This window comes from Lactuca serriola, chromosome 5, assembly GCF_051521515.1.
Source record: "Lactuca serriola cultivar US96UC23 chromosome 5, Lser_US96UC23_V15, whole genome shotgun sequence".
NCBI classification, from domain to species: Eukaryota; Viridiplantae; Streptophyta; class Magnoliopsida; order Asterales; family Asteraceae; genus Lactuca; species Lactuca serriola.
In genome coordinates, this window is record NC_136412.1 from 320,523,605 (window position 1) to 320,532,629 (window position 9,025).

Here is a 9,025-nt window from a genome sequence, read left to right on the forward strand (position 1 = left end):
CATTTCCCCAAAGTCCATCCTGGTAAACTACAACCAAGATCAAGTCAACAGTCCATGTTGACCCTAACTCGCCGAGTACAACTAGTGACTCGCCGAGTTTCCCGGGATAACATCTACTCGCCGAGTCATCGAGGTGACTCGTTGAGTTCATACGGTCTTGATTGATAATCTAAGGTCATTCTTCAAGTTTCCTTGCTTGCCACTCGACACGTCTACGAACATCCAACAATTTGGGGAATCTTATTCGACTCGCCGAGTTTCTCCTTCAACTCGTCGAGTTCTAGGTAATCTTCATCCGGCTCGCAGAGTTGTTCATCCAACTCGTCGAGTTCATAGCAATATTCATCAGGCTCGCCGAGTTGTTCATCCAACTCGTCGAGTCCGTGCCTGCCTTCATATGACTCGCCGAGTCGCCCCCTGCGACTCGCCGAGTCTTATCAGATCTTAAGCCATACAGACTCTTTTGAGCCATGCAATGCTTCCAAATTACAGATCTAGGCTCCTGAGGCATGTTTTCCACGTAAAGTTGCAAACTTTACGTGCATGCAAGGCTTTAAGGGCCTAAAATAGCAAATCTAAGCTTGGAATGGAGTCATACACTTGAGGGGAGGCACATGCTAGGCTCAATTGATAACTTTATGCATCTCAAGGCCAAAAGGAGTCTAGATCTGAAGTTACAACTTCAGATCTTGGCTTAAACACAAAAGCCATTTCTTAGAATCCATGCACAAGAGGGTTTTAGGTGGAAATGAGCCAAGGAACAGCTTAATACCTTCAGAAAGTGCTCCACAGAGGTAGATCTTGAATCCCCACAAGCCCTTTGCTTCTTCTAGCTTGTTTCCTCAAGTTTTTCCTTCACCAAATCCCTCCCTCAAGCTTAAAATCACCAAGAAACACACTCACATCCGAATCAAGGTTTTTGGGAGGTAAAGAGCTGTAAAGGGGATGCTAATTACCCTTTAAATAGGGTGCAAGTCCCATAATGAACTCGACGAGTAGATCGTTAAACTTCGCGGACAAACCCGCTACTACTCGACGAGTAGGGAGGCCAACTCGCCGAGTAGGTTCTCAAAAATCCAAACCAAAATATCATTATTAATACCTGAGGATCAGGGTGTTACAACTGATGCATCCATCAAAGCTATGAGATCTAAAATTCACCCTTGAATTTTATTAGAAACATCAACCAATCTTACAAATTTCATGTTCTAGCCGTCACTTCACATTTTAAGAAAAGTCGATTCAAGTCTTTGGTATCCTTCGAATAAATCAGACACAACACTGAATTCACATCAATACCTTTATGATGATAGTCTTATTTGCGTCGAAGCCTATCAAGCAAAAGATGCCAAAAAGAGTATATTATAATTTCTAAGCATAAAAGGATTCTATCTAGTATTAGGCTATTAGCCGAACAAGGGATGAGCATCGGAACTGGCCCGACTCGGAATCGGCCCGGGAACCGAACTTGATAGAAAATAAGAACCGAATTGGACCGCCGGTTCTACCGGTTTTTGTCAGGTCTTCAATGTTGGAACCGGTCCTCGAGAAATAGCAACATATTTTGAGAAATATTTAGGTTACGATTTCGGTTTTTGCTAGTTCTTGCCGGATCTATCAGAAAGAACAAAGAAAATACAATCGAACTTTCACGTATGTTGCTGGAAAAAAAAATATTTGGTATGCTATATTCCAAGACATGTAACTCCTTTAGTTTTTAACAAAATTAAGAGTTTTTATAGTGTAACATTAATTACAAAACCTAAATAACATGTAGGAAAAAAAATCAGGTCAATGCAACTTAAAATGAGTGAGATATGCACATTTTAACAAAAAAAGTCAGATTACGTTTAAGTGCTGAAACAGGAAAAAAAAGTCTGATTTGATATGCTTCCTTGCGGGGCTTGTAACTCATTCAATTTTTAACCAAATCAAGAGTTTTTATAGTCTAAAATTAGCTACAAAACCTAAACAACATGTAGGAAAAAGAATCAGATCAATACAACTTAAAATGGGTGAGATATGCACATTTTAACAAAAAAGTCAGATTAAGTTTGTGCTGAAACAAAAAAAAAGTCTGATTTGATACGCTTCCTTACGGGGCTTGTAACTCATTCAGTTTGTAACCGAATCAAGCGTTTTTATAGTCTAAAATTATCTACAAAAACTAAATAACATTAGAAAAAAGAATCATCTCAATCCAAGTTCAAATGAGTGAGGTATGAACATTTTACGAAAAAGTCAGATTACGTTTTAGTGCTGAAACAGAAGAAAAGTCTGATTTCCTATGCTTCCTTACAGGGCTTGTAACTCATTCAATTTTTAACCAAATCAAGAGTTTTTATAGTATAAAATTATCTACAAAACCTAAATAAAATGGAGGAAAAATAATAATGTCAATCTCACTTCAAATTCGTGAGATATAAACATTTAAAAAAAAAGTCAGGCTGCGATTTATTACTGAAACAGAAAAAAAAAGGCGGTCCGGTTCGGTTCCTGGTTTTGGGCCGAGTCCAATGACCGGTTCCTACCGGTTCTCGGTTCCAAAAATCCACAAGAATATCGTCCTGGTTCCAGCCCGATCGGTTCTATTCGGTTTCGGCCGGTTCCCCAATCCAAATGCTCTTCCCTAAGCCGAACCACCATCTGCTAATAAGAAATCATCAAACCATTTAATAACCGTTACCTTGAACCTGATTTCGCAAAACCAAAATTGACTATTTACGAACCGTATTTACCGAGATCAATTTCTTATGGTGAGGGCTAGGTTGGATGTTGCGAAGTTTAAAAGGTATGTGGAGAGAGCAAGAGTGGATGATGAGAGGAAGAAGCTATTGGTGGGCTTTCATGATATAGGCTCAAGTCAAGCTCGACTAAAAAAAGGATTCAACAGCTTGAAAGTCTCAAAAGTAATATTAATTGGAAACAATGATAAGTAAAGAAAAAATTTATAAAACTTGACTAGAACACATTGTAGTCATGTTTAAGTTTGAATAACAAAATGAAAACCCATTTCAATTACTTCAGATGAAAATTCAAATCGACGTTTTTAGGCTTAGAGTTTCTTTTTAATACTAGAACTTGATAAAATTTGAAACAAAAGAACGAATAACTTGACTTATATACGTATTATATATACAATTAAATCACATAACCGTGAATAGTATAGTTTCTATTCTTCAAAGTTTTGTATAAAATTTTTAACACTTTGTCACTTTTGGTCATTTCCCAAAATTTTCAAAGTTTTGCCACAAAAGTTTAGGGTGCGTTTGGTTGTAGATTTTTTTTTTAGTTTTCTAGGAAAATTTTTCAAGAAAAACGAAAATTTTGAAAACGCGTTTGATTCGTTCAGTTTTCCAAAATTTTCCAAGAAAATGAAAACTTTCAGTTTTCTAAATTTTATGTAAATTGGAAAAATTATTTTTACAGTTTTCCAAATTTCTAAAATGAAAAATGAAAACTCCCTCGGTTTCAACCAAACACATTTTCTAAAATTTTCATTGAAAATTAAAAATGAAAACTCAACTCTATTTTCTGAAAACATTTTCTTAGAAAATGAAGTGCATTTGGATGTAAAAATTTTTCCAATTTTCTAGGAAAATTTTCCAAAAAAAACGGAAATTTTAAAAACGCGTTTGGTTTGTTCAGTGTTCCAAAGTTTTCTAAGAAGATGAAAATTTTCAATTTTCCAAATTGTATGTAAATTAGAAAAATGATTTTTACAGTTTTTCAAATTTCTAAGATGGAAAATGAAAACTCTTACCCATTCCAACCAAACGTTTTTTCATTGAAAATTGAAAATGAAAACTCAACTCTATTTTCTGAAAACATTTTCATAAAAAATAAAAACAGTTTTCCATAACCAAACACCCTTAATACTTTATTATTTTGATTCATCCTTGATTTTTTTTACCACATTAGTTTGTGGAGTTAACATTTTTAGTCCCCTAGACTCGATATTCTTTATTGCTATCTACAAAAGTTTCAAGAGTCTGCTACTTTTCGTCCCTAAGATTTACTAAATGTAACACCCACTAGCTACGATATTCTCTATTGCTAGCTACAAATGTTTCAGGAGTTTGCCACTTTTCGTTCCTAAGATTTACTAAGACTGAAAGGAGTGGGAGTCGTTACCCCACTCGCTAAGCACGCTAGGAAGACTTGAGCACCGCCCTCTAGCGCTCGCTAGGGGGTCGCTAACATTCGCTCGCTGCATCTTTAACGAGAAGAGAGAGAATTGGACGCACGAATCTGATTGGTTGAAGGGGTTGGACCAGATTGCTTAAAGCCTTTACCAAATTCAATTTAACTCATAAATTTAAGGCTATAAAAATCAGAAGGAAAACTTACAGCCGAGCTTCTGTGAGGCATGGTGAGAATTCTAGAGAGAGAGAGAGAGAGAGAGAGAGAGAGAGAGAGAGAGAGAGGGGAGAGGCGGTGGGAGGTAGACAGAAAATATATAGATGAAAATGCTATTACGTCAAAACCCTAAACCGTGATATCATGTATATATATGTAAAATATGTAGACCTTGGTTGTTGTATCTTATGCATAAGATATTGTACGTTGTTGTGATAACTTTAAATCAAATAACTTTAAATCAAATAACCAATTCCTTCATATATGTTTGTGCATAAGTGCTTATATATTTGTGTAATAAAATAAACTAATTTAATTAAATTAGAAAAAAAAAAAGTAGAGTATTAGGAGTATTAGGAGTGTTACCACTCCCTCCAGCTTAAATGTGACACCTTAAGTTTTGCCATGTCAGTTTGTAGAATTTGAGCTTATTCTACCATACGACTTTACTTTCGTCAAAACATTATACACACCCAAAATAAAAACCACAAACGAGAAAAAGAACCAAAGAAACATCGAAATATGTAAACGAAAAAAAAAACATACCGCCGCAAAGGCGCAAAGCGTGGATCGTATTCTAGTTTTGATTATATCACAATTTTACCACTGAAAACATAGAGTATTGTACTATTCTCAAATATCGACTCATGATTCTCATTTTCCCAGCTGACGAGATATGTCATGTGTGTCGCAAGACATGTTTGGACTATTTTGGAGAGCATACAGTTCACTGTAAAGAACTCCCGGGGTTCAAATACAGGCACGATATGGTTAGAGATGTTTTGTTTGACATATTTAAGCGTGTCGGGGTTTCCGCTAAGAAAGAGGCACCTGTTAATTTCTTGACTGACCCGACAGAAGGAAGGTCAACCCTCAGACCGGCTGACATTTTGATTTTTGGATGGGTCGGAGGGAAACACGCATGTGTGGATCTTACAGGGGTATCCCCTCTCGTGGGCCTGAGGGCTGAGGGTTTCACAGCGGGACATGCTGCTTTAAAAGCAACCACAAGCAAAGTCACCAAACATGAGAGATCGTGCATGGAAAATCAACACGTGTTCATACCATTTGCATTTGATACGTTTGGTTTCCTCACACCGGATGCGGTAGAGCTTCTTAAAAGAGTACAACGAATCATGCATAGTAATGTTATATCCCCTAGATCTTCGGATGTAGTCTTTAAAAGAATTAGTTTTACCATTCAAAAAGGTTTAGCGCTACAGCTTGTTGTCCGTTTGCCATCTCACTCATTGTACGATAACAATTAATTTCTAATATTATTTCCTTAGTATAAGATTAATTGAAAAAAAAAATTATGTTATCAAAGGTACATGAATTAAACAACCAAATAAGTAAATGCTATTTTCAAAAAAGAAGTAAAGGAAAATTAAACAGTCAAATAAATAAATACTATTTTCCTAATAGAAGTGAGGAAAATCAAAAGGAAATCTCCTATAAAATTTTAATATTTTATACCAATTTAGGTTTAATCTTAATTTTATTTTTTAAATAAAAAAAATCCGATTATTTTATATATTTTTTCAAATTAACGAATAATCATTATTTTTTTCAACATATAATAATATAAAATTAGATAATTGAGATTTTTCTATTAAAAAATAAATGTTAAAATTAAACCATAAATTGACTGTTATTTCCCAAAATTAAACAACCAAATAAATAAATACTATTTTGAAAAGTCAACCTCTTCATTTTTATATTGGCTATATAGTTTGTTTTGAAGTATAACAACTTAATTAATAATATATAATTAAAAAGAATTGAAAAGTACGACAAGGTTTTTGTATTATTCTAAAAAAAAGCGTTCACAGTAAATTTACGACTGATGAAGGGCGTTGAGAATACCCCACAGGCCCACACGTCTATCGGAGTACCCATAATAGAAAAAGAAATATAATTTATGAATTCTCAATAAATTAAAAATATAATTCTGAAGAAAAAAAAACTAACAATTATATATGATTATTATTTTTTTTCAAAAATAACTGTTTTTTTTCGCTTTTAAAACATGATAATTTATTCCAAATGTCTAATTCTAGATTTTCAATCAAATATATGTAAAATTGTCTTTCATATCAATAATATAATACAATAATATAAAATATGGTACTAATAAGCACATTTAAAAAGGATGTGCTCATTTGTAAATACATTCCAAAAAAAATATAATTGTTAATATAATTTTGTTCTCAGGTTTTTTATTTTCAACAAGAGGTTTTATTAAGCCGATTATGCAAAAATATTTTTAATATTATTAACGATATAATGCAAGAATAAATGTATAGATATATGTTTTGTATGTTTTTAATATGTTTTATTAAGCTGACCACTGAAAATGACCATCTTACCCTTCTGTTTTGTATTGTTTTGTTTTGTATTGAATAAAATGTATATTTTTTTATATTGATCAAGTTGTTAATCCAACTAAAAACATAAAACGTTATTAAATATAGCAATGCCAATTAATGTAACTACTTTAATCATACAAACCAATAACCATTCCCAAATTCAAGGTTATCTCCATCACCATCACATTTACTACAATTTATAAGCTTGAAACCTCTTCTAACATCTTCAGATCACATGCCTGGTCACCAAAATGGAAAATCACCCTGTAAATATAATTTCACATAAACAAAATAAGATCACTGTAAATTCATGCCTATAATTAAACTTTAACAACAACAACAACAATGAACATAAAGCTCCTAGATTTGTGTTTAACACAAACTTTAAAGCTTCTAAAGAGTAGTTAATAGCAATAACCAACAAGAAAATAACAAATGTAAGATTCCATAATACTAGGAAGATCCAAGACTGAAACTGGAAATTGATCATTGCATATAACAAATGTGCAATTCCTTCCATCCGCTATAATATGTGAAAATTGTTGATTTTCAATATTAAATATAATCATCTGCAACTTAGTTGCAAAAATACTAAATGCAAACCCTTTCAATAGGCACATATGGTTCTAACATACACACCATAATACCCACCTACACTCATGGTTCTTTATACACTTAAAAAAAGGCGTGTTCAATACATAACCAAGTCGGTTTATAAATAAACCAAGAAACATCATATTCTTATAAGGGAATGAGATTATTGATTCTCGATATACTATGACTAGAACTGTTAATGTGGTGATTGTAGAAGATGGAGATGACCGCGATGGAGGAAGTGGTCGGTGTTAGAGAGGACGACGGTAGATGGAGGTGGAAAAGATGGAGAGGACGACGATGGAGGAGCTGGTCATTACCGCATCCAACATTCAATTCCAATTTCACTAGATGAAATCAATAACAAGATAATAAGAAGACTTTTCCCAATCTTGTATGAATTGGAAGGAGACAGACCTTAGGGAGGCAACGCTGGAAGGGGACGGCGAAGTCATCGAGAGGAGGGACACAGATGATGTCGTAGATGTTGGAGGTGGTCAAGGAGAATGAACGAGGAAAAGAGGAGAAGGGCATATATGGGTTTTTTTCTTAGTCAACGACTTTTTTTGGTGACCAAATAAGACTCTCCAGGACCGAGTACGAGGCAAAAAATGGGCTTATCAAGCACATTTATTTGATTGGGTCAGGTTTAGCCACTTACTGGACCTAGTAAGAGGCAAAACAAACAACCCCTTAAAGTGAAATCAAACAAACCCTAAGATTTATAATCAATTGTTTGATCATGGCATGATAAATTGTCCATATAAAAACTAGGGTAAATACCACAAAAGTCACTAAGTTTACACGAAAATTTGATTTTGACACTATGTTATTTTTTGTCTGAAATTCGACATTGCGTTTCCAGTTTGTTACAATTCTGACCACTTGACTGGTCAACCCGGTTGAATGCTGACGTGGCATGTTGGCATGACATGCTGACGTCTCAAAATTGAAAAAAATTAGACAAAATATATTAAGTTTTTACTTTTTAAATTTTGACACTAAAAGTTTTTTTTTTTTTTTTTTTTTTCAATTTTGACACTCTATTGTTTTGTTCCAAATCGAACATCATTTTTTCCAGTTTTATTCACTGTTGACCATTTTCTATTTTAAACTGTACAATATTTTTTTTTTACATTTGAAACCATATAAGTACATTTTTTTCATTTAAAAACCATATATATATTTTTTGTAAAAATACAAGGTTTTTTTTACATTTAAACCATAATGTTATGTATAAACATGTATTAGTTACATTATAAGTGTATTTTTTTTTTATTAAATATGCAATTTTAAAATGAGTTTGCATGTGTGGAATGCACGATCAAATAAGTTAATGTGATCTCAGAAACACGAAAGTCTGGGGGTCGCTTCAGTTACCAAGGCACCGTTCTTTATATATATTCATATTTTTGGTTCTTACATATATACCTTTTGATTTATTGGAAAATATTATATCACAATAATGCATGAAAAGTATGGATATAATATAATTAATACATTTTTAGTTTGTTATCTATAAAATTGGTGTATTTAATTGGAATTATTCCATTCAATAAAGATAATCCATGTGTATTTAATTGAAATTCTTTCATTCATTACAAATAATCCAATTAAGATATACCAACTTTATAGATAACAAATCAAATATGTATTAATTATATTATAATTGTATTTTCATCCATTAATAAGATTTTATAATT

The 9,025-nt window shown here is 33.1% G+C and overlaps 1 long non-coding RNA gene across 4 annotated transcripts; it reads right to left on the reverse strand.

The window, feature by feature from the left end:
- Positions 1-2,304: 2,304 nt before the first annotated feature.
- Positions 2,305-4,468, reverse strand: LOC145051911 (uncharacterized). 4 transcript variants are annotated; one of them, XR_013683862.1, is made up of 3 exons: positions 4,351-4,468; positions 2,739-2,873; positions 2,305-2,646 (listed from the first exon to the last, which is right to left on the reverse strand). It is a non-coding gene; the product is annotated as an uncharacterized LOC145051911 (long non-coding RNA). The 4 variants fall into 4 exon arrangements; XR_013683864.1 differs by lacking the exon at positions 2,739-2,873; XR_013683861.1 differs by lacking the exon at positions 4,351-4,468 and having other exon boundaries at positions 2,739-3,469.
- Between the last annotated feature and the right edge of the window lie 4,557 nt (positions 4,469-9,025).